The following is a 25,648-nucleotide window of genomic DNA, read 5'->3' as shown; positions in this document are numbered from 1 at the left end:
TAGGACAATGAAATGACTCACAGACAGGCGCTCAACAAATGGGAGCTAGTGGGGAAGGACGATGGTTTCCAACGTCACATAGGCTCTCACTGCCGCTGGCGTGGCCAGCTGTGTCTCGCTGCAGTTCTCTGCAAACTCTCTACCTCCACCACCTGCTTATACCACAGTCACACTCTGCAGGCGATCTTCACTGTGTAGATCCAGGTCAGCAGAAGTGGATTCCCTCCATTTGGCCCCAGTTCCTCTTGGAGTTCTCCCCACCCCATCTTAGAGGGCAGGGGTGCCCTGCTCCTGGCCAGGGCCCTTCTCCATCAGTGCACCCCCTGCCCCCGTTAGCTTCTTAAGGGATCGATTCCTTGTTCATTCATTCATTCTCCATCTCTCCCTCTTTCTCAGCTCAGCACATTTGCTTGAGCTTTTCTCACTTGAAAAACCTGGCCAGGGCCTCCCAAGTGGTTGCCCATTTCCGCCCTCCCCCACGTCAAGGTTCTTAGAAGGCTCCTTCCCATTCCCTGCTTCCTTTCAGATGCACTCCTCCCCACCCACTCAGTTCTCACTTCTGCCTCCACCTAAACCCCTCCTGTCAAGGCCACTCAGGACCACAGGCAAATCCAGCGACACACCTTGGCCTTATCTTCCCAGAGCCGTGGCAGCCCCTGACAGTGTCCACCGCACTGTTCTGCTGACCATTTCTTCCCCGTGTTGAACTATCTTCTTTGTCCAGACTCCACCCCTCCTGCTCAGTCCCCTTCTCTGCCTCCTGCAGCTCCTCCCAGAGAGCAGTCCTCGGCCCTGTTTTACCTTCTTGCATTGACGTGGCCTCAAGACGCACATTAAACCTACTTTGGCCCCAGCATCGTCTTCCAAACCTAGGTCTTAAGCTTAGATCTAGTCCCTGTGCCCCAGGCCCCTCCGGCCGGCTCCTCCCTGGGCACTTCCTGGGAGCCTGGACTCACTGTCCTGCCTTCTCCAACCTGACCTGCCGGTTGTGCTGTGTATGAAGGGTGCTGCTGCCCTCCAACCCCGTCCTTGGATCCAGAATCTCACGTCACCTCTGGCTTGTGATCAGCTGCCAGGTCCTGTCAAGACTGCCGTCCTGAGAGACCTGGCTGAGACCCTCCCTCTCCCTTCTACGTCTCAGGGAAAACTTCTCTGGCTCTTGAGAGGGGGGCCTGTCATAGCTGTGTCCAGGTCACTGTCCCCTCCCTGCAGCACTTCATCACTAGAGAACTCATCATAGAGCTTGTTGTTTGGGATCTCTTCCTGCCCAACCATGAACTCCATCAAGTCAGAGGCTGTGTCTGTCCTGTTCTGTATCCCCAGGACCTGGCATGGTGATTGGTATACATTGGGGGCTCAATAAATGCTGGTAGGGTGTATGAGCAGCAATGGGGAGGAATTCCAGATCCGGACAAATGCCCTCAGTGGGTGTCTTTGTGGGAGAGCCCAACACTGAGCACGGTGCAGACCCGCGAACCCCTTTGCCCACAGGCCCCCGCCCCAAGCCTCTGAAGGCAGCGGTAGCCGTGCCTTTGGTTCTGTTGACAGGAAGCGAAGCCACTCTAGGCTCCTTAATCACTTCCACAAACACGGGGAAGCCTCATTAATCCCAGTGACCAGATGATCTACTGTCCTCGGCCCAGGTCTGGCATGCTGGCCTTCCCCTGCCGACACAGAAACTCCTGTGGGCAGAAGCAGGCTGTCCCCGCCCCTCATGCACACGAAGCCCCACACCGTGGGATGGCTCCTTGGTGGGGCGCTGGGCCCCGGTGAGCGCACTGCCTGCCCTGAGACTTGGACCTGTCTTCTCCACAGCCACGCTCACCCACCAGGTGGAGACAAATGGAAAACGTTTGAGCATCTCAGGTGGTAGGTGGTGTGTGTGTGTGTGTGTGTGTGTGTGTTCCTGTGCAGTTTGATAGAGTGAGTGAGGAAGCCCATCAGCTCTGGAGTCAGACTCACTCAAAATCCTTGCTCTGGCACTTCCAAGCTGTGTGGGCTGAGAAAAGTCACTGTGTCCTGCCCGCCGTTTCCTCCTTTGTGGAGCAGGGGTGACAGTTGCATCCGTTCACAAGATTATGGGGACAGACACGTTAATAAATGTACAGGCTTGGTCTGGGTATAGCCTCTATCTGCATGGAAGCCCTAAACTCTGCCCTCATCCCAAACTCGGGGACCAGAGGGTTACTATGGAAACCTGGGGTGAGGAGCCGGCCTGCTCTTTGTTCAGTGCTTCTAGGCTTCTTAGAAGTGAGGTTCAAACAGCCCCAGTCTGCTCCACTGTGCAGTGGCTCCTCCGCCGTCATGGGGCGGGTCAGAGGACAGGAACTCTGGGTTCTCATCCTGGCTTCTGATTTGTATAAACTGGGGCAATTTGATTTTCTTCTGGGTGTGTTTTTCTACCTTCATAGTGAAGGAGTTGGCCTAGGTAGGAAATGGATTTTGTTTTGGATACACTCTAGGTCAATTGATGGTGGCTGTAGACTTGATTGAAAAGCATATTGAAACTGTGTCCTGGCTCAGTAGGAAAGAGTGTCTGGGATTGATTAGTAATGTCTGCAATGGGCACGGGATGGAGGATGGTGCTCTGTATGCCTGTATTTGCCACCTCTACGCTACATGCTTGATTTCTAGGGGGTCTAACTTCTTGATCTGAAGTTGCTCAGTGCTATGAATATTCTAAACGAGACTCATTCACAGTCTAAGCACAACCCAGACATTAGTACCAGGAAGGCCCACTCAGTGTGCTCCTGTGTTACCCAGATTTGAGGGGGATGAGTCTACTGTAGCTCTGTCACAACTAGTGGCAAATAAAGTTGGGTGTCATCTTGAAGGGAAGAAACTGGTTCAGGGGCTGACACCTAGGAAGGGACTGGGAAGCATGAGGGGGTGGTGACTAGCTGGGGAGGGGTCAGGGCAGGAAGCATCATGGGATGGTATACAGCAGGCAGACATGAGAGGGTTGCCTGTAGAGTTTTAAGGGTTGTAACAAGAGGGGTCATTGTCTGGAGCTGGTGCTACCCAAAGTAGGGCCATTGGTGCCTGGGACATAGGACGCCTCCTCCCTGGGAACTTCTTTCTGTAGACTTTAGCTCAAGGCCACATCGTCCTTGCTCCTAAGGAGCTCACATCTTGGGAAAACAGGCAGGAATCAAAGGCCAAGAGGAAGGGGCTCAGGCAGGGGCCCTGAAAGGATCTTTTGGAGCCTCCTATGAAACCCGAGGTCGTTACAGCTTGCAGGGTGGGAGGAGGCAAGAGAGAGCGTGAGGAGGGGGCGCCATACCTGGTGGTGGGTTTGTGGGAGGGCATCCATCAGAGGGTTTCCCAACCTACAGGCGTATTAGGATCCACAGAGTTCCCAAGTATTGAGCTCATCAACTATTAAGCTCTTGTAACCATCTCTCTCTTTTCAAAATTCATTGAAAGTTAGGACAATGAATTTCATTGTTCTTTAAATTTATTGTCTGCTAGCTCAATCAAAGGTTCTTTTAGCAACTTAATTGTTTCTGTATTCAGGAACTCCTAACTCAACAAAAATGTCAGAACATGAAGTTGATAGTTTCAAGAACAATTCTACCTAAGTATCTTCCAATAAGTCTCTTTTCTATCTTTAGACAATGAGCCATTTTCTGTATGAGGCCCTCGGCATACAAGCCCAGGACAGTCTATAGAGTCACGCAGTTGCTGACAAGTGACTAGTCAGATACACACCTGAGTTTGAGGTTCTTCCCCTGCATTCTACTGCCACATACTGATTGTATGCCCTTGGGCAAGTAACGTCACCTACTTGTATCTCAGTTTCCTCATCTATCACATAGGTCTTATTATATCTACCTTGTAGGGGCATTGTAAGACTTAATAAGGTCATTGCACATTAAGTCTGTAGCCTGACAAGTAGCAGGTGCTTAACAAATGGTAGTTAATGTTATTTTATTATTGGAGTAAATGTAAATTAACAGTGACATTTAGTTGCAGTAAAGCGTGACTTCAATAACAAATGCCATAACACCTAGCTACAATAATATAAATACAGGAACACATAGACATAGTAATACAATTACAGTCTTGTACATGATAACAGATTCCGTACTACAGGTATAGTAACATATAGATGTAGTGGGTAACACGCAGCTACAGTTACATATGCACATAATAACTTTTAGCTACACTAAGATAGATAAATAACCAAGTAACAGAGCTACAGCATTAATCTCTAGTAGCACACAACTGCACTAATGTGTGTGTGTGTGTGAGTGTATATATATATATATATATATATATATATATATATATATATTACAGTAGCATATAGGTATATTAACTTAGAGTAAAAAATAGATACTAACAGTCACCTAGAAAGACATTCCCTATAAGGGATAGACAACAGGAATACATGGTTTTATAATGTCTTGTGTGAATTATAATGTATATGTGCAATAAGTGAAGACAGAGTAATATACAGACATAGACCTGTAGGGACACTGTTATAGACAGGCCAGGCAGGGCTGCTTCCTGTAGTTTCTCTGCCCTACGAGTTCTTAGGTTTTTGTGTCATAGCTTGTCTGAGATTTTTTTTAAAAAAATTTAAATTTCTTTTTTATTTATTTTAACATTATTATTATTATTAGTAGTAGTAGTACCAGTAGTAGTTCTGGGGATTGAACCCAGGGGTGCTCTACCTCTGAGTCATATCCCCTGCCTTTTTATTTTTTATTTTGAGACAGGGTCTTGCTAAATTGTCCAGGTTGTCCTTGAACTTGCAATCCTCTGGCCTCAGCTTTCTACGTGGCTAGGATTCCAGGTATGCAACAGGGCACCCTGCTTGCCTCAGAATCTTACAAAAGCTATGAATGCTCTTCTAAGGAAACCACGAAAACCTTCCCAAAGGCGTTTGTAAGTGACAAAATTCAGTACCCAGGTAGCCCCAGCTCTGGTCTGCTGTTTTATGTTCAATGTCCAGATTCAAACACTTGAGAACATAGCGGGGAGAAATAATCTTTCTAGAGATCAGATTTGAGTCCACAGCCAGTCATAATCCAGGCAGGTGCCTTAGAACTCTTCCTGCTAGCTGGACTCTGATTTGGTTTGGCTTTTAGGTGACCTTATCCTCCATGTGGTTGGAGCACATAGGGACATCTCTCTCTCTCTCTTTCTCTGATCACTGTTTTGAGGTCCAGCTCTTTCTGTTGGCTAATCTGACCTCTGCTGAGGAGATCCACTTTGTCTGAGTAAAAATGCCTTTTGACCAATATCCTGTAAAGCCCACATAGTCCAGGTATAGGCTGATTGGTTCTTTTGTATAGGGATGTTGGTGGCAGCTGCAGTCTGGCTGGTGCTTGGGCTGCAATGAAACAGGAGTAACTACTTAGGGACAGCTGGTGTCCACTGCAGTCAGACTGACCAACCGCCTTCTTTACAGTGCAATTCCCTGGACCAGTCTTCTGTATTTGTCGGCTATGGCTGTGCAACAAAACATCTCAAAGCTTTGCTTAAATCAATCCACATTTATTATTGCTCATGAGTCTACAGGTCCATGGAGGGTTCTTCTGCGCCCTGGGACAGACTTGGCTGGTTTTGGCCAGGCACGCTCATGCCTCTTTGGCCAACTGGCTGGTCTAGGACAGGCTTGGCTGGGGAAACTGACTCACATGGGGCTCTTTCTATGTGTCCTTCACATTGCTCAGCAGACTTAGTCACAAGGCAGCATCAGGCATGAAAGGGAGGTGGGGAAGGGAGAGAGGGAGGGAGAGAGGGGGATGTGGGCTTCTTGAGTCTTTGGCTTAAACAGGGATACTGTCACTTCTGCCACATTATATTAGTCAAAGCAAGTCACATGACTAGCCCAGATTCAAGGAGTGAGAAACCAGACTCTTGATGTCACATTGCAAGGGTTTTGGTACCAAGAGGAGGGGAGGCCGGAGAGCAGGCGCACTTGCTTTTCGGGAAGGATTTCTGGGACATCTGTCAAGTTCTGCTCTGGATCCTCCCGCAGAGCCAAAGCTGGATCTTGGGCTTATTTCTGACCCTGCATAACCTAGGCCAGGCTCCCCTCATAAGCTCCTCCTTCCCTTGCTGATTGGTCCAGAGTTGAGCACCTGACTAAAGGGGCCTGCTCACTGACTTCTCTTGATCCGTGCTTTGCAGGACTTTCTCCAAACCAGGAGCTAGGCCACGTCTCTCTACTGGGGGTTTGAAATAGGGACCCAGAGAACTTGGAACCAGGGCCGGGAAGACAGCAGAGCAAATTCTTAAGAGAGGAGAGGCCATGCCACCCCTCAAAGTCAGCAGGACAGAAGCCTCTTGGTCCCTGATGCTCTCGCGTTTTTACACAACTCGGCTACTGAATTCTGTGTTTAAAGTCTGGGGGGGGGGGCTCTATTCTTTGCAACCCAACACGATTGATTAATGGACCCTCTGGGGGAGGCTGCCAGACACCTCAGCTTCCATGGCAGGAGGGCCACAGGGAGGCCCCCCAGCTGGGACCCCAGCTCATCAGTGTCCATCCCAGAGACCCCACAATATCTGCTCTCCTAGGTGTCTCTAAGAACTCAGCTTTAACATAATTAGCTTTCTGCACCTAGTCTCTGCCCCACACCGGAGGGACACCTGATCTCTGAGAAGGAGGGTCATTCTTAAATACACTCAAGGTCCTGCCTCAGGGAGAGAGCCACAGGACTCACCCACCACACAGCACCCACCACTCAGCGTTGACTGTGCTTACTTTTCCTCTTATGTAGGGGTAATTCTGAAAAATAATCAAAACTTTCTTTTAACCTCCCCAAAGAAAGCACTGTCCTTTAAATACCCTTGACACAGAGTCCTGTGTGATAGGTTCCTTTAAAAACTGAACAATAAGAATGGTTATGGGGAGCATTTTATGAGATGGGAGAGGGAGAGGGAGAGGGAGAGGGAGAGGGAGAGGGAGAGGGAGGGGGAGAGGGAGGGGGAGGGAGGTGTGTGCACGTGCTCTCTGAAACCCAGTCACTTTGCTTTTTTCTTCATGGTTGCCAGGAAACTCACACCCAAATTTACCAAATGCTTGAGGACAGGTCCTTTGCAGGCTGGTGGCTTCCCATGCCTCTCAGGCTGTATGAGTGTGCTTTGCAACCTTTAACCAATGGAGGATGAGAGTGCATGGATGAAAAATCAACACAACAAGCCGGGCACAGTGGCCCATGCCCATAATCCCAGTATCTTGGGAGGCTGAAGCAGGAGGATCATAAGTTTGAGGCCAGCCTCAGCAATTTAGCAAGGCTCTAAGCAACTTAGTGAGACCCTTTCTCAAAATTTAAAATAAAAATGAAAAAGAATGGGGATGTAGCTCAGTGGTAAAGTGCCCTTGAGTTTAATCCCCAGTATCCACATAAATAAATAAACATAATAAACACATGTGTGTGAGAGAGAGAGAGAGAATGTGTGTGTGTGTGTGTGTGTGTGTGTGTGTATTTCCTATTTCTTTTGCAATGAATGACCATAAACATAATGGCTGAAGACAACATAATGTTTGTCATTTTATGATTCTGGAGGTCAGAGGTCTGAGATGAGTCGGAAAGGCTAAAACTTAGGCTTCAGTAGAGCTGCTTTCCTTCTGGAATATCATAAGCTAACACCTGCTTTTCTTCCTTTTCCAGCTTCTAAAAGCTGTCTGCTCTCCTTGGCTCATGGCCCCTTCTCCCACCTTCGAGTCTAGGAAGAGAAGCTCCAGTGGTCCATTTTCAGATACAGTATTTAGCCTTAAATGTAAAATTGGGATAAAGAGAGGCCTCTGGAAGGGAGGAGAGGAGAGTGGAAAGTTACAAGCAGGTAGCTCACACAGTGGCTCAGTAGCTTCTGGGGGTGGCGGATCTAAAGTCCACGCACCTGGACAGCCTTTGACCAACAGGAGGTGGGGGAAGGGGTTGGCCTGACCAACAGAGATAGAAATCTATTAATAAACAGTAACTTAGGAAAAGAAGTAAGAGCTGCATTATGTGTCAGAATGCACTCACCCCAAAGAGGCAGAGGGAGGTGGGAAGGACTAAAGGTATATTTCTTTAAGTAACCCAATAGGAGACAATAAAACCTAGGCATCAGGGAAGACCGTGCACCCCATAATACTCAGAGAATGAAGAACTGGGGGAGGGACCTTGTGCTCTAGGGGATCACATGCTGTGTGGGCCTGTGCCCCCCAGACACCCGATCTTACAAGACTGCCATTAAAGTCTCGCTTTTTGCTATACCTCAGTCTCATCGTCCACTCTTTGGTTAGGACAGGTGAGTGTGTTTCTCACATCCAGTAACCTGGTATCTTCCAGTCCCTCTCTCTGACTCTGATTCTGACCTCCTGCCTCCCTCTTACAATTTACGATTCTGAAGAGCCCACTGAGATTATCCAGGAGAACCATCCCATTCTAAGATTCTTAATCATATCTACAAAATTCCTTTGGCCGCTGGGTGTGATGGTGCATGTCTGTAATACCAGCAGCTCAGGAGGCTGAGGCAGGAGGGTCACTAGTTCAAAGCCAGCCTCAGCAATATAGTGAGGCCCTAAGCAACTCAGTGAGACCCTGTCTCTAAATAAAATACACACACACAAAAAAAGGACTGGGGATGTGGTTGACACCCCTGTGTTCAATCCCTAGTACCAACAAAACAAATATTTGCTTTACCAGAGCATTTATTTCATAATCAGATGGGATACCTTTTGCCACATAAAGTAACATAATCACAGAGTTTAGGGACTGGACGTGGACTTCATGGGGGGCATTATTCAGCCCACCCTCCTGCCCCATCTCCGGCAGCTCCCACGTGTGTGCTCAGCCTCTTGGAGAACCCAGCAGGAGGAACCCCGGATGCTCTTGCAGCCGCCCTCCTAATTGAACACATCTTTTGGGTTCTCTTTTCTCCTGTGTCCTCACCTGCTCCTGTGCTCTTGGGATCACCTCTCGTTAAACTACTTACCCCCCAAGGTGTTGTCTCCGGGCCTGATTTGAAGGAGACATAAAGGGAACCAGGGTCAGCTTTCTACCACTGTGACAAAATACTTGAGAGGATCAACTTATGAGGAGGGAAGGTTTCCCTTGGCTCATGTTTTCAGAGGTTTCAGTTCGTGGTCACTTGGCCCCGCTGCTTTGGGCCTGTGGCAAGGCTGAAGGTCATGGCAGGGAGCACATGGGAGAACGAAGCTGCTTACCTCAGGGTGGCCAGAAGCAGAGAGAGAGGAAGGGGCTGGGGTCCCGATATCCCTTTCAAAGACACACCCCCAGTGACCTAGCTTCCTTCCCCTGGTCCCTCTCCATCAAGTTTCCAACATCTTCCCATAGCACTGCTCTGGGGACCAAGCCCCTGGGCCTCTGGGGGACATTCCAACCAGGAGCCACATCAACCTAGATTCATGGGTATATTCTGCTCTCCCTCTTTCTCTAGAGTTTTCCGTATTTCTCCATTTTTTAATAGTTATATTATTAAAAAAAACAACAACAACAAATAACACGATGCATGAAAAGGATGTAAGCTCTGGACCTGGGAAGGCGAGGATTCACTGTGAACTCGATTCCTTATGAATTGTGTGTTCGGCAGCATTACAAGTCTCTGAGTGCCTCCTGCATTGTCCAAAACCATGTTTCCCCTGGTTAGTGTGGTGACTGGGCAAAATGCCTTTCATGTTACTCTTTAAAATGGATAATCCATGGATATGCACCCTCTTATGCAGAATATTGGCTTCACCAGAGCATTTATTTCATGATCAGATGGGAGACCAGAGATTTCTCAGCATATTTGGTTTAATGCGAACCCCCAGTTTTGCATTGTTGAAACTCACATTATTCTTCTATTTAAAATCATCAGGGCACCTGTAACTCGGCCTCTGAATGCTTATTGGGTGGGGGTTGGGGGGATCACATGCTAATTGGGAAGGAGTGGGATTTTCCTTACCTGGCTTTGCAGGCTCTGTTCGAGGTTCTGATCCAGGCTTGGGACCTGTGGGAGTAGCTCTCTGTAAAGTGGATTAAGAATGATGATCCTCCGGAAGAAGGAAGAAAATATTAGAATTGCAACTTACATTAATCGACCTACTCCGAAAGATCCAAGTTCAGCTGTATTAATATCTAATACATGGATTAATATCAGTGTCCTGTCACATGTCGATTAGTCCTAGGACACGGAGGGCCAACGTGTGCAGAGAAAGGAATTAAGTTTTACGAGATAAGGGGGTTGATGGCAATGTCTGCCCTCATATATCTTTTCTGGCTCTATATTTCCAGGTTATATGCAGCTGATGAGGGTTTCTGTGGACTCTGCAATCCAGTTTGATTTCAAGTAAACTTTTAATTGAGGCATAATTCACATACATAAAAAGCATTCACATTTTAAGAATACAGGTTACTGGATTTTCACAAAGGGAACATGTCCATATAGGCAGCCCCCAGATTAAGAAACCTAAGATTACCAGCACTCCCCAGATGATCAGCCACTCCTAGGACACCTTTCAGTCACTGCCTGCCCCTTTCTGATTTCTGGCACCACACCTTAGTTTCAGATGCCTTTGAGCTTTGTACAAATAAAGCCACACATTTGAATGGTCTCTTTCATTCAACATTACATTGATGAGGCTCACCTGCCTCATGCTGTGGGTGGAGTTTACTGATTATCACTGCTGCCCAGATGCATGTATCCCTTCTCCATTGATAGATATATTTTATGTTTACAGTTTCAGGATATTATAAGTAGTCACTAAGAACGTTCTTAGGTGTGTCCTGTTATGAGATAATTCACTTTTAACTAAACCTTTGCAAACTGGGCATGCAGCTTTAAAATTTCCTGCAATGGTATCATGGATTGAAGAGAATATTAACAAATGCAAGCCCAAGCAAGCAGTCAGAAAATGAGCAGGATGATACTTCTACTCCAAATGATGATCTAATGATATCCAACAAGAAATTAGATGAAAAAAGAAGAGTTGGCGTGTTATATGTGTATCCACTAACGATAAGCCTTGAGCTATTGGCCAATGAGAATGCAAAGGGTGTGCTACTGGCCAACACGGGACATTGTTGGTGGAACACAGCAGCTTTTTCTGATTCTTTTCCAACAGTTGATTTCCTGACCTGCTTGGAGTCAAGTGTGGCTATGTGACTTGTTTGGGCCATTGAAATCCGAGCAGAAGTGATACAGAAGCTTTAGGAGGCACCGCACTTTTCCCCCTTTGCACAAGAACTGACATTGACTGGAAAGAAGTCAGTCAGTCCATCTAGGTTCCTGGAGTGAGGCTGCAACACATCTGACCTGTGATATGCACATGTCATGTCATAAACCTGCAGTGCTTTAAGTCACAGATCTTGGGGGATGTTTGTTATCACTGCATAACCTCGCCTTTCCTGACTAACACAATAGTATCCTTAAAAATGAAGCATCCAGGATACAAATTTCTAATTTTTTCCAGCGATGTCTAAAGTTATGTGATGCTCCCTCTGGTTCTTTACATAAGTTCTGATACTTTGTGACAAATGTTTAGATGCCTCTTTTGAGATTTTCTTACTTAACAGTGAAAGATAAAAGTTTTGTACCATCAAGCAAATGCTTGTTCTTCCTGCCTCAGGAAAAAAAATAGATGAAATAGACCACAGAAAACCATCTATGGACAAACTCAGATGCATTTCTTTGTCAGCAAGTGTGGCTGGAAGATGCAAAGGGCACTGCGGAAGATGTGAAGAAACAAGCACTGGAGCAATTTGTGCAGAGTCAGAGATTTGTTGTTTGACTGGATGAAAGTACAGATAGATGCTTCTGTTGCATCTCCGAGTACGGCACACACTGGATTTGGGTCTCAATAACGACGCACGCAAAGAATCACTTTTTTATGAGATGTACAGAAGAAGATTTAGTTCCAATAATCAGTGGCTTATTTAATGAAAACAATGTTTTATGGAAAAACAATATAAACATAACCATGATAGAGTGCATAGCTTTACTGCACCACATGAGGGATTCAGGGTTCAAGTTACAGAGATTATGACAAACACGAAATTCATTCAGATCCCGGCTGTTAAGACAGAAAGGTTGAGGGTGGAAGTGTACAAAATGATGCGGGATGTCCCTGATGCAGTTGATATTGTAAAAATAAGACTTTTAATATAAGGTAGAATCCTTAGGGTACTTTGTAATGAGGATATAGAGGCTTGAGGGTTATTCTGGGTGAAACAGTGAGATGGAGAACTTCACGGTGAGTTATTCTTTTTTTCTTTCTTTCAAAATGAGAAGTTATTTCAAACCTGCTGACCATTTTTGGACAATCGTTTGGTCAAAGTTATGCTCTCTAGCCACATTTTTAAAAATAAGTTTTATTCTGAAATAATTTAATGTCTATAGAAAAATTGCAGAGATCATTCAGAATAACTGTATTCTTTGCCCAATTTCCCATTATGTAGCTCCTTATATAATCGTGGTATACTTGTGAAAACTAAGAATTAACATTGGCACATTGTTATTAGCAAAACTCTTGACTCTATTTGGATTTCATCTTTTTTTTTTAAATCAATCTCCTTTTTCTGTTCCACAATCCAATTCAGGATTCCACATTGTACTCAGGCAGCTGAGATTTTGAAACAAACCAACAACAACAAAAAAAAAGCACACATATTTTCTCTGTCTCTCTCTATGGCACATTTCATATGTAAATAATGACTGGAAGATAAATTATTTTCTGAAAGAAAAAGTCGTATGAGAAGAGTATTTTTAACACAAACATTTGGAAATGTTTCCATTGTTTTGTGATTTTTGACAGAAAATATTTATATATATCACCTATTACAACTCCTGTGTATATAAACTTTAAAAACTTGGAATCAGAATATTTTAACCTGCTTTGAAAAAAACCTTCCAAAGTGTTTCAGAACCTATTTGCTAAAAATATAAAAATGTAACACCTTTTGATTAGTTTGTAAGAACTGCTGATTGACATCAGGGAAGATGGAAATTTCCTTGCTGAATTTCAACAAAAAAAAACTTTGCATAATTGGTGGATGGGAATGAAAAAATAACTATGAGAATTCAGGAAGCACAGCGGCATCGCTATTTTCCCATTTGGATCAATGCATCTTTGCAAAGCATCTTTCTTCCCCCCCCCCCCCGCCTCAGCTACAACAGCAATTAAAACCAAGTATAAAAATAATCCGAATTAAGAACCAAATCTTTGAGTGGCTGTATCATAAAGCTTTGTTTTTTTTAAAAATGAAACATTTCCAAATCACATGGTTCTCATTAAAATTTTTAGTAAGAGCAAAAATGCGTTCGACCTTTAACAAATACATAAAATAATTTCAAATATTTTATCTTTATTTCATCCCTTTAAACCGAAATAATCCTACTTATATTCTATAATGCATGTAAAGCATTAGTGTGGAGTATATTTGAGAAATAAATGTACTAAACACAAGCAGGCGTTTGTTTTAAATGGCCTGGTGGGTGCTGGTTGGAGAGAAGAGGTTGGGGCTGGTGCCTGGTGCATTCTGAGGAGCCGTGGCTCTAAGGAGGTTTGGAGGCTGTCTGGGACAGAGTGACTCAAAGCCATGAGGCTGCTGTGGCATGAGCCAGACATACCAGGAGGCAACCAGGATCCTCATGACAGCAGAGCCCCAATCCCATTCCAGCAGTGGGGGAAGAGGAGTCTAAAATTACCCTAGTGCCCTAAAACCGGCAACCTGCCTGCTAGAGCTTAGATCTGGAGCATGTCCCAGAGGGCATGTATAGAAGGCTTGGTCCCCAGCCTGTGACACTATTTGGAGGTGGTGGAACCTTCAGGAGGTAAAGTCACTGGGACATGCCCACAAAGGGATACTGACACTCTAGCCCCTTTCTCTCATTCTTTGCTTCCTGACCACCAGGAGGTGTGCAGATTTGCTTTGCCACTAGCTCCCCTCCATGATGTTCTGGCTCATCCCAGGCCCCAAAGCAGCAGCACCAACCAACCATGAACTGAACCCTCTGAAGTCATGAGTTCAAATAAACCTTTTCTCTTTGCAGTTAGTTTATCTCAGGTATGTTGTCACAGTAAAGAAAAACTGACTAACACATTCCAGTCCAACAAAATCCCCAACAACAAGTTGCAGCCCTCCCACAACTGTTCTGAACATGGGCTCCCTGCTGGGTTTGGTGCCAGCACCCAGGGCCATCTCTGAGTCCTGGGACCACAGGCTGCTTGCCTCACTGTTGTCTCTCTCCCAGGCCAGACAAGTTCTTCTCTCACCCTGAATCCCCTTTCACTGGTACTTCTCATGGTCTGCTGGGGGCCCTATTATTTGGGGGCCATATCTGGCTTTCCTTTTTCTAGAAGACCCACTATAGTGGGTTACATAGAGGTCCCTAAAATATACCATGTCTTCACCCCCAAGAATTTGTGGATGTGACCTTATTTGGAAAAGGGGTCTTTGCAGAAAAAAAAAGTTAGAAATCTTGAGATCATTCTGGATTGGCCTCAGTAGATCCTAAATTTAAGGAGAGATGTCCTTCTAGAAGGAGGAGAGGAGAAGGCCATGTGAGACAGAGGAAGAGGAGAGCTGACCCTGGAGATCCCAGCCAGACCCTGCAGCCCCCACCTGGGCCAGCTCTGGGGCATGTCTCGTGTGGGGGATGTATGTTTGTTGGTGGGCATGGTGTCCCAAGTGAAATAAATTCTCATCCGCATTGCCTGAGGGTGTGCGTGTGGTGGGGAGAGAGAGCGGGAGAAATAGATGGGGGTGTGTGTGATACATTTCAGATGTTATTTCTGTAATAAAACCAGTTAAAATCAAAATGATATTTTGGAGCCTAAAGCGGGTAAACTTCAATTATCTTGAAATTTTCCTTCTAAGCAAAATCCTGTTGCTGATGATGTTAAATAAATGGGGTGTTAACGGTGTTAATTTTGTCAATAATAAGAAATATTTGCACGATGCTGTTCCGTCCACCAGGCACTCATCCACTCACTGGTCACCTTGTCAGAGGGAGGTTGACAGCTGCGGCGGGCATCTGCACATGGGACTAGAAGTGGCTTGAACCCAGTGGACGTTTATGGTTAATGAACAGGAAGTTCCATGATAAGGGGTCCAGGGTTGATTTGGCAACCCAAATCCAGGATCCGTGCTCTGCTTTTTCTTCTGTCATCTTCAGAGGATGGTGACATTTTCACTGTGGCCGATGTTTGCTTATTTCATCTCTAGACTCCTTGCTTTCTGCAACAGGCTCGGAAGTAGTAACAAAAATACAGGGGCCTGCTCGCCTTCCTTGGATGGGGATGACACCCCCCCCTCCGCCGCTGACCCTTACATCTCATTGGCTGGAACTAGGTCACATGCCCAGACCCAGGCCAATCACCATAGAGTGGAAGGATTTGCCATGACTGGCTGGGAGCCATCACACACTGCACTGGGCTCTGACAGCAAGAAAGGAGAGTGGCCAACAAGTTGGTTGCATTTATTCCTTCTTTCCACAAACATCTTTCCTGTGTCCCAAGATGGAGTTTGGGTGACACCTTTTCCATGTATGGATTTAAAAAGCTGGCTCAGATTGCAGAACCAACTTGCCCAAGGTCCCCACTCCAGTGACAGTGAATCCAGGGTTCCATCCCCCGTCACCCCAAAGCCCTTTTTTCCTTCTATCACACAAGTTGCCTCTTGATTGTGTCAGTCTTTTGGGGGCAGCCAGGACCTTCCCTGGCAGGACACTCACAGGGCTGATTGACACCCTGGCCTCTTGCTGGCAGGTCCTGAGATCTATGGAGTCCCCAGCTGCTCCCCCAGGATGTGGTTGGAAGACGCCCCCTCCCTAACAGGCAGGCAGGCTCCCTGCAGATGGGCCCCAGATGGCAGCAGCATCTGAGCAGTGGGCGGAGCTGGAAGAGGGGTGCTGGGGGAGGCTGGGGGCCAGGCTTGTTCTGCCAGGGGTTCAGTGGCCAGGGTGACTCAGGCTGGAGGGATGGTGCCTGGTGGGTTCACAACTGCGGGCCTGTGACAATTTGGGCAGAAGTCAGCTGCCCTGTCCCCTGGTCGCTTACCTGGGTCCGCGTGGTTCTTTGTGTCATAGGAATTCCCTGCTTGGAATGCAGATTCCCTGCCTACTAGAGCTTCGTCAGGGATGTGAGGGCTTTAGACCTGTCGGAGCCCTGGACGGCTCTCTTCCTTTGCACCCTTTACCACTCCTTGCTTTATGCCACACCAGGCAAGAGGAGTAGTGGCTGGAAACCTGGACTCCAAAGCTTGACTTTCTGAATCTGCCTCTAAGACTCACCACTGATCAGCTATGTGACCTTAGAAGTCACTCAACCTCTCTGTTCCTGGGTTTCCTCATCCATAAAATGGAACTAATCATGGTGCCAACTTCCAGTCAGGCTTTGAGGAGTAAATAAGGTCATATGCACACAGTGCTTGGAACCACACCTGGCAGCTAGCGAGTGCTCCTTGGGTGTCAGCTGGTGTCATCCCCAGCTGCTTGGCACTGTACAGTGCTCACCATTTTGCTTAGCTGGTGACCTTGCACTTTACTTCCAGCTTTTGGGAACTTCCCAGTTTCTATGACCTTGGGGGAAATCCACCTCCTTCCCGAGGATTGCTGTGACATCCAGGAAACTTGAGGCCTCTGGTCCCCACCGATTGTCCTGACACCCAACCCCAGGCTGGAGAATTCAGGTGCTCCTTTGCTGGATTTCACATAAATCCAGTTCCGCCCAGCATTCAAGTTGCAAGGATACCTGAGCGATGCGGCAGGCAGGTCGGGGGGCCTTTCAGGGCTCCTCTTCCTGGGGCTCACTCTCTGGCCTGTCTGTGCACCCCCAGCTGCCCTCCCTTTGTGAAGTGGAGGGGGTTCCCGGAACCACACCCCGTGCGGCCATTTATCAGCACTTGTTGTGGGCTGGGAACGCTCTGGGCACTTTCTAGGCGACCACACTTAAGTCTCCTGAGACATCTGTATGCATGTGACTGCCACCTGGGTTGTGGGAGTAAGGAAAGTTCCCACAGACGGGAACCAGCAGATTAGGGCCCGTGAAGCCCAGCCTTCTGCCGTCCACACACTGCTCCCCCTTCCCTGGGTCCCCAGCTCCAGGCTCTGGGGCTCAACTCCATCTACAGTAGGTCAGGACTTGGATCTTGAAAGGCCCCTGTGCTCAGGGCTGGGTCGCCAGTCTGTGGTGGGACCATTAAGAGGTGGGGCCTAGTGGACGAAGTGAGGTCATGCGGGGGGGTGCCTTAGGACCTGGGTTCTCCCCACCTCTGTCTCTTTCTCTCTCTCTCCTTGCTGCCTGGCTGCCATGAGTGCAGCAGCTTTGCTCTGTCCTGGGCTCCCACCACGATGGCTGCCTCCCCACAAGTCCAAGAGCAATGGGCCAACCATGGACTAAACCTCTGAATCCACAAGCTCAAAATAACCGTTTCCTCCTCTAAGTTGTCCTGGTCGGGGATTTTGGTCCCAGTGATGCAAATCTAACTAACAGAGGGCCAGCTCTGTGCGGCCTGGCGGATCGGAGGCTGGGCAGGTCCTCTCTGGCCTCCCTGGCCTCTGCATGTGCTCCTTGGCAGCAGCTCCTCCGTGGTGTGTGGCCCTGTTGGAGTGAAGCTGTTGGGTTTGGGTGCCCTGTGCCCTGTGTGGGCTCACTAGCCTCTGGGATCTGTCTGGGGTCGAGCCGGAGACGGGTTTGAGCCTCCTCATGGCAGGCTCTTAGCTGAGGCCCTGAGCTCGTAGCCCCGGAAGAGTCTGTGTGCGGTTTTGCCTCTGCATGTGTGCGTCTGCTTGGTGTGTGTATGTGTGTGTGTGTGTGTGTGTGTGTGTGTGTTTTGTTGCTCGTGTGCCAACCCTTAAACGCTCCTTCCTGCTTCCCCCACCCTGGCCCGGGAGCCCCGGGAGCCCCGGGCTGCAGGCCCAGCCCCTCCCCTGGCTCACAGCCGGCCATCTCTTCCCCACTCCCCAGCACAGTGTGAGAGGCCAAGTTTCTGGCTTCCCTTCTGCAGAGGGCAGTGAGTGGTGGCCTCTCTCCTCTCCTCAGGTGGCCTTGCGCCTCCATCCCGGCCTCCATATCCCCCTCTGGCCTCCTACCTTCCCTGATGGGGCTCCCTCACCGCCTCCCGGGCTCTGTCCCTGCCTTCCTTTCTCTCCCCTCCGTCTCTCTGTCACTCTCTCCCCATCCCGGCCACCAGAAGGTGCTGACAGCTGCTCCTCTGGAGGCGTGAAGACAGAGCTGGCAGCCGAGACGCTGTGGAGGTGCCCAGCCAGGAGCCAGGAGCCCAGGCGGGGCTGCTCGGCACTGGGGACGGGGATGGCATGTCCTTGAAGGGAGAGGAGCCCTGCAGAGCAGCGGAAGAAGAGAGGCAGAGCTGCCAGGAGGAGCTGCGTGGCCAGGGACCGTTTGTCCTCAGAGGGGACCGAGGTCTCTGGGGAGTCGAGAGCAGTGGGTGAGGAACGGGGTCCCGAGGCTGGTGTGTGTGCATGGGGACAGACAGGCCCGGGACCTCTGAGAAGGAAAGCCTGCTATCCTGGTCCCCTCCTGCCTCCCGCCAGCCCACCGTGGGCCTGGGCACCAGTAACGGAGCTGGAGCTGGAGCAGATGGCACAGGTGCCCAGTTCCCATGAGCTGCGGCAGGAGCCGACCCGAGAGGCCTGCTGGTCTGTGAGCAGAAGGTGCCCCACGGGCATTACTCACCATCGGTGAGGCCGAGGGGCTTCGGAGGACAACTGGGAGCAGGAAGGAGGAGCAAGATCCACGGGCTCCTCGCTGTCTGGGTCCTGGCTGTGCTACGGCCATCAAAGGGACCCCGAGGCCAAGGATGCAGAATGACCGTGTACTCTCCAGAGAACTTGCGGCCATTGTTTTGGGAAGCCAGTTGTCTCCCAGAAAGGCAGTCAGCCCCTATGCATCCTCCAGAGCCCAGCTCAGGAGCCACCTCTCATGGGAAGGCCCTCAGGACGCTCCACCTGGACAGCCCCTCCCCCAGGGCAGTCTCCCCCTTGTACCTGCTCTGTCGCGGCAGCAAGTCCACCAGTAGGTGGACTCTGTGCCCCTGTGTGTGTCCTCGGGAGACCTGGAGCTTCTCCAGGGTGGGGCATGTCCCTGATTTGTTTCTTCCAGGTCCAACGAGGGGGAGGCGGGGAGGGGGTTCTAGGTCAGGTACCCAGATCCTCGGATGACAGGCTGGGCTCGAGGGACAGGATCGGGCAGGCTGCAGGGCTTCCAGGTGGCATTCTGTGTGAAGGCCCCGGGGAGGGCAGGGTGGGGAGAGGGTGGGGCTGACTCTTCTTGGAAACCGGGCACTGGATCTTCGTTGGTGGTGGGTACCAGGGACTGAGGGCCTTTTCTGGGCACAGGGTGCCCTGGTCCTGGGGAGGGAGAATGACATGGAGGTGTTGTCCCAGGACAGCAGACACGGCTCTGCCCCCAGAATCAAAGGCGGGATATGACCCTCAGAGGAGGTGTGTCAACCTACCCCCTGGCCAGCTTTTCATCACCCCCTGGATGATGTCTGTCTGTCCTGTCTTTAGTTGAGCATTAAAGAGATTCCTCCACCCCCAATCCTGTGTCTAATGAACCTGACATTCAGAGAAAAATGTCTCCGGTAAAGGTCACAAGAAGGAGGTAGCATTCTCGCCGACAGCACCTGCCCTTCCGACGCTGGCACTCTCCTTCAAGATGGGATGCCAGGACTCACGTCCCTCAGAGCACTGAGCACCCTGTCACAGGCGCCACCTCCAAGTGGCTCTCCGCAGCCTCTCCGTCTGCCTGACCTCTGTCTAGAGACACCTGGGAGACACAGGGGGGTGCAGCTCCCGGCCCCACCACGTGGGGCAGAGGGAGGTGAATCCCCTAGAATCTGGCTTCGGGGTGTTCCTGTAGGGGGTGAAGCAAGAGACGAGGGGGGGCCAAGCCCAGAGTGCATGCTGGGAGTCTAGGCTTGGTCCTGAGAAACTGGTGAGTGGCTGTGAGCCCGAGCAGGGGGACGTGGCCATGTGTGTGTTTTGGGAAGATTCATCCATCCTTTGTCCTGCAGCCAGAGACAGGGACAAGGGTGGCTTGGTCTTGGGCAATGGGTGGATTTGAGGGTTCCTGGGCCAAGGGAGGAGGAGAGTGGAGGTCAGAGCAGTTTTGCTGCAGGGACTGAACTTGTTGACAGGTGCAGGGGCCCAGGCTGGGAAAACATGCTCTGGTTTGAACACGCTGCTCGAGGTACCTGGGAGACGGAGGTGTCCAGAGGACAGCTAGGGCGGGGATCGGGGCTCAGGGCAGAAGTCCATGCAGGGCAGGTGGACTTGTCAGGGACCTGCAGCTAAAGTTAAGAACTGCAACCGGGGGAGAGGCGCAGTTTCCAAGGGACCCATGGGTTCCCCAGGCAGAAAGGAGGCCAGGACCACTTCATCAGGAAAACTGGTGCCTGGAGCAGGGCATGGGCAGGAAGTCACACGGGACCCTGGAAAGGAGTGACTGGAGGCGAGGACTCGTGGGGGAGGGTAGCCCCAGGCCACTTATTGGTCAACCCTGGAGGAAGCTCTTCTCACTATACCGTTGACGGTGACCTTGCTTAGGGTGGAGCTGGGAGGCACACTTGGCTCTCTCAGGTCTCAGAGGCCATAGGCTTGGCCACTCTGTGCTTCTCACGCAGGCTCACTTGCAGATGCAGCCCTGCCCAGTCCCCCATCTGGAGTCACTCCTGCGGGGAGAAAGCGGATCCCCCCAGCCATGAGATTGGACTTGGTCATGCTGCTATTGACCACGTGCCTGGGAAGGTCCTACCTGTTCTCCCTCCAACCTTACTCCTCACTTAACCTCATATGGCTCTGTCTCCTGCCTCAGTTTCCCTGCTGAGCCCTCCAATTCCCACAGAAACCAGAGTCCACCAGGAATGCCAGCATAATCACCGCTAGCGTTTCCATGGCCGCCTCTGTTCCAGCCTCTATCTGTACATTAGTTCATTTAATTTCCCCGGAAACTCTTGAGGTAGATGACCTCATTCCCATTTTTCCTGATGAGGAAACCGAGGCATGGAGAGTTTAAGTACCTGGTTCAAGCTTGCACGGTAGGAAAACATCAGAGCTGGAATCCAAACTCAGGTGGCTTCCACTTCTGACCACTCCGAGCTCTCCAACCTGCCCCGGCCTCTGTCCCTAGTACAGGCCATCTCCTCGTGGGCCCTAGTTTTCCTGCAGCAGTAGCTCAGCACCACGAGGCTGGCAGCACCTGGCACTTGTGCTTCCCCAGGTGGTGAATGTGGTGACGATGGAGACAGTTGGGTGACGTGTCCCTGTCGTCTCTGACAGTCATGCATCTCTGATACCCCTTTCTGGTGCAGATGTCACCGTCGATGGTCCGTCAGGACAGGTTTGCTTGGAGCTCTCGGCACTTGGAACCCCGAGTTTTAAGGACGTCAGAGGAGAAGTGGCAACAGCTGTCAGGCAGATGTGGTGGCCCACGTCTACGGGGACTCGGGCACCTGACTAACGCTGTCAATGCTTCGGGTTTCTTCTCAGAAAAATGGCAAAATAAAAGCCTCTCCAACCTCCTGCACACACAGAGTGAGGTGATTATTTGTGTAGAAAGCTCTGTTGACGTGTTTGTCATGGTTCAAGCGGTGTGACCTGAGCCCTGCTCTGGGCTCTTGAGTGACCACACAGCCTAGGACCTGGGGATGCGCATGGGTCACGACTGAGGAGGACCAGAGTCTGGATCTTGGCTTCGTTCTTCCCTCGCTGCCGCTCAGCCCCAGTTTTTTGATTTATAAAGAGGGGGTGACGACAGCCCCCATGTCATGATGTGCAGAGGCAGCCCCGAATTTCAAGCCACATCTGTGTTCAGACCCTTTGTCTCTGGGAAACTTCCCCCCATGGTAGGTGGCCCTGTGCCTGGCAACATGCCTCAATGGCTACTTTTGAGTGAAAATTGCCCCTCCCAGGGCTCAGCTGGGGACCGTGGCAGGGTGGTGTGGCTCTGCCTGTCCAATTGGAGCAGACGCTGTTGGCGCCTGACCCTGTGCCTCAACACCTCGACACTCGGTACTTGCCTGGTCCCCAAACCCTCTCCCTTGCTGGAGAGGCAGGTTGCACCTGTCAGGAGGCCAGTGGCTGGGAGCAGCCTCAGCCAATCATGGAGGGAGCTGTAGGCTACATAGAGCTTCTCTGACCCATGGGCGCTGACTCTGAGGTGTGTCCCTTGCTGTCTCACAGAGGTCCCCAGCGGGATTGACAGTGTCAGCTTCCTCACCTTCTCCCTGCCCCCTGCCCCTCCCCCCACTGGGTCCTGGGGGCACCTTCCGAATGAGCCACATGCTGCAAATCACTGTCTTGTTTCAGTTCTCCTCCTCCTCCTCCTCCTCCTCCTCTTCTTCTTTTTTTTTATTGGTACCAGGGATTGAACTCAGGGGTACTTAATCACTGAACCACATCCCAGGCCTTTATAACATTTTATTTAGAGACAGGGTCTTGCTGAGTTGCTTAGGGCCTCGTTAAGTTGCTGAGGCTGGCCTTGAACTCGCTGATCCTCCCGCCTCAGCCTCCCGAGCTGCTTGGATTATAGGCATGTTCCACTGTACTTGGCTCAGTTCTGCTTCTTGGTGAACCCAGCTCAAGACAGACAGGATGATGGGTGTTTCTGGGATCCAGGGGAGAAGTAAGGAGGGGCTTGAGAGATGGGCATCAACCCACAGGCCTGAAGATGAGAGATGGCCACTGAAAGGTCACCAGGCACGGCGGAGGCTTGGGCCATCAGTTCAACTTCAAGTCATGTGTGATCCCCTCTCCTTGCCGCACCCCCCCTCACCTTCAGCGAAACTTACTCATATGGTGGAACGTGGTGCTCAAAGTTGCTTTGGGGAATCAAAGGACAGAGGAAGAGTCCCCTCAGGGCTGGATTTGAAATAGTTGCACTAGCCAGGCCTCAGGGAGCGCCCTCCACTCCTCACTCCCCTTGGTTAAGCGGGAAACTCCTGTGCAGGTTGCTTATTCCTCTGGTCAGCTTCCTGGACATCCTTTCCAGAGAGCAACCAAATCTGAGATACTGAGGGCATTCGATTTCTAATCTATGGCCAAGAAGAGACAGGCATTAACAAGACTATAAAGAAAAATTGCCAAATAATCAGAAAGCAGCTGTTTTTTCTCTCTCCTTTTTGGTTGTTGCTGGAGTATTTTCCTTCCTGCCACAGGGCCTTTGCACACACTCTGCTCAGAATGCTATTTCCCCAACACTTCCCCTCTTTGCCTAGTTAATTCCTACCTGTCCTTCATCCCATTACTAAAAAAAAACACTCGTTAATTCCCAGCTCCTTTCTTACGGAACTGTTCTTTTTTTCCCCTTCAAATCTGAATCTGTGTTATTGTGGTGAACAGTGTCCCTTAATAGGCACCATAATGCAGAGGTTGTGTCTGAGTTTGCCCCCACTGTGCTGCCAGCATCCGCACAACTGGCCAAGGAAATGAACATGAAAATGTTCTCAGTCTCAGGGTAAAGGGATCAATTTTAGTTCTCATCCACAGAAGCCAGGGTCATCTCACCACCCTCTTGCCTCCAGGTGAAACATTCTCCTACTTAAAACCACAAATGTTCCCCAGCCATAGCTCAGCGTTTCCTGCTGGGTGACAGGAGTATTAATTTGGGGTGCTGTGTGCCTTACATACAGAGGATAGCCTGGGACAGGAACTTAGGAAGTTCAAAGGTAAGCTTCCCTCCCGCTTCCTTCCTTTCTAACTGCAGTGCTTTCCTGAGCTTTCAAATGTTAATGAACACGGTGAATCTCCAGGGGAAGGGTCTGTTCTGCAGCAGGACCCAAATGTGTTTGATCTTGGGATTTATTGATTTATTGATTTTGCAGAGCAAAATCAGGACTTGTGTTTTTAGGTCATTCTTGGGCGAGATGCTGACTTACAGAGGAAACTCTAAGTTTCTAAGCCCTTTGTTTAAGCTGTGGAAGATCCGGACTCTGCACCCTTCCCCACCTCCCACATTTACTCGGGCTGCAGCCACCCAGAGCAGCACAAGCCTGTGGCCACCACACCTTCCCCTGCCTCCCACCCCCTGTTGGGTGGCTGCAATCCTATTGTCTGCTGGCCCATCTCCCAGTCCCCCCAAGACCTTGACCAAAGGTCACCTCCTCTGCAGTGCTCTCTTTGACTCTACCTCTGTGATCCAAGAGTCCCTGATATAGCCTCCTCTCAGAACGTCACTATAATCTGCTGTAAGGAGCTGCCTGTCCTCCCTTTAAACTCCCCAGGGTCAAGGTCAAAGCCACATCTTAATCTTGGTCATGTCCTCGGTGACCAACACAGGGCCTAAAAATGCTATGTGCTAGATAATGGCACCAAGAAGAGTGGGAAAGGGAAATGTCTCCAGTCTTAAAAACAGTAGTCAGGGGGATGGCCCAGCCTTCCTGGCCAAGATCTGCAGTAAACGTCTCTACTTCTGCATCTGTGTCTTCTACTTCTGTGGTCAGCCCCAACCTGGGCAGCTGGAAGTGGGGCATGACATTCTGGTGCATTTTGAGTCTCGAAACTTAATTAAAGACTTTGGCCTTCTTCACCTCACCAAGGCAGAGTGTAGGGCAGGGTGGGGGCGGGGTGGGTGCTGCACAGCCTTTGGGCTCACGGCCAGCCGTTGGCCAGGTCTTTCCTTCACTCAGCCTCTCATGGACCCTGAGCAGAGCTGTCCTCTTTCCTTCTGGACATGTCATCTTCTCTGGGCTCCTGGGACCCCATGTGCCAGCTTGCTGGTCCTCTTCTACTGCTGCACCTCCAGATGTTACGGGGACCAAGGACCGGGGTCTCGACTCCGTCTTCAGTCTCCCCCAGGAAATCCCATCTAACCCTCCAGTTTAAGAATCGTCTCTAGGCTGACATGTCCAGTCCTGCCAGTGCCGCCGACATCAGATGCATTTACCTGGAATGCGACTACCATCTTCTCTTGGGTGTCAAGCCACAAGTTCAAAGGCCAAAGCAGGACCCTTGATTCTCCTCTCCCCCAAGTGAGTTTCCTCTCTCGTCTTCTCATTTCAGGAAAGGCATCGTTGCTCAAGCCAAAATCCCTTCAGCAGTTCAACTCACTAGTCAGGCCTGCTGGCTGAATTCCTAGACAGACCCCAAACCCACCCCGGAATGGCTGGACTTCTGTTAGCACAACACCCCCGTCTCTCACCTGGATCATTGCAAAGCGTCCAGATTGATCTCTGCTTCCTCGCCTGCCCCTACAAATCTCTCAAATGCCAGAGATCCAACTTATGAGAGTTATTGAAAGAACAAGGGCTTTGGAGTCAGACGAACCTGGGTTTATCTCCTGCTTCTACCACGTATTATCTGTGTGATCTTAAAGAAATGATTAATTTCTCTGAGCCTCAGCTTCTCACCTGATAAAAAAGGATTAAATCAATCAGACTGCTTTGGAGGTGAGGCGTCCATAGGGTCTTCTCTCCTAGGGTTAAAACAATGAGAAGGGATCTAGGGCTGACCTCTTAGGTTTGGTTTTATCAGGAAACCACAAAATCAAACCAAATGTTATGAAGGAATTGCATTTGGAAATACTTGGGTGCTAAGTTTTGCAGCCATTATAACTGATCTGCTAAGTTCAAGCCCTCGCTTAGGTGATTTACACATAATTTGTGACCTTTCAAACACCCCACGAGAGACGCTTGTCAGGGAGACTCTAGCCAGGTGGTGACACTGACAGGCAGGCATGCAA

The 25,648-nt window shown here is 49.8% G+C and overlaps 1 long non-coding RNA gene across 1 annotated transcript; it reads left to right on the top strand.

The window, feature by feature from the left end:
* The first annotated feature begins 17,869 nt into the window (after window positions 1-17,869).
* LOC124075345 (uncharacterized) lies at window positions 17,870-21,496 on the top strand. The gene is made up of 2 exons (XR_006846007.2): window positions 17,870-18,395; window positions 21,282-21,496. It is a non-coding gene; the product is annotated as an uncharacterized LOC124075345 (long non-coding RNA).
* Window positions 21,497-25,648: the final 4,152 nt, after the last annotated feature.

The sequence above is a fragment of the Marmota monax genome, unplaced genomic scaffold (assembly GCF_021218885.2).
Source record: "Marmota monax isolate L192 unplaced genomic scaffold, Marmota_monax_Labrador192_F-V1.1 WCK01_AAM20220418_F8-fsc00008, whole genome shotgun sequence".
NCBI lineage: Eukaryota > Metazoa > Chordata > Mammalia > Rodentia > Sciuridae > Marmota > Marmota monax.
This window is presented reverse-complemented; position numbering and strand designations above follow the sequence as displayed.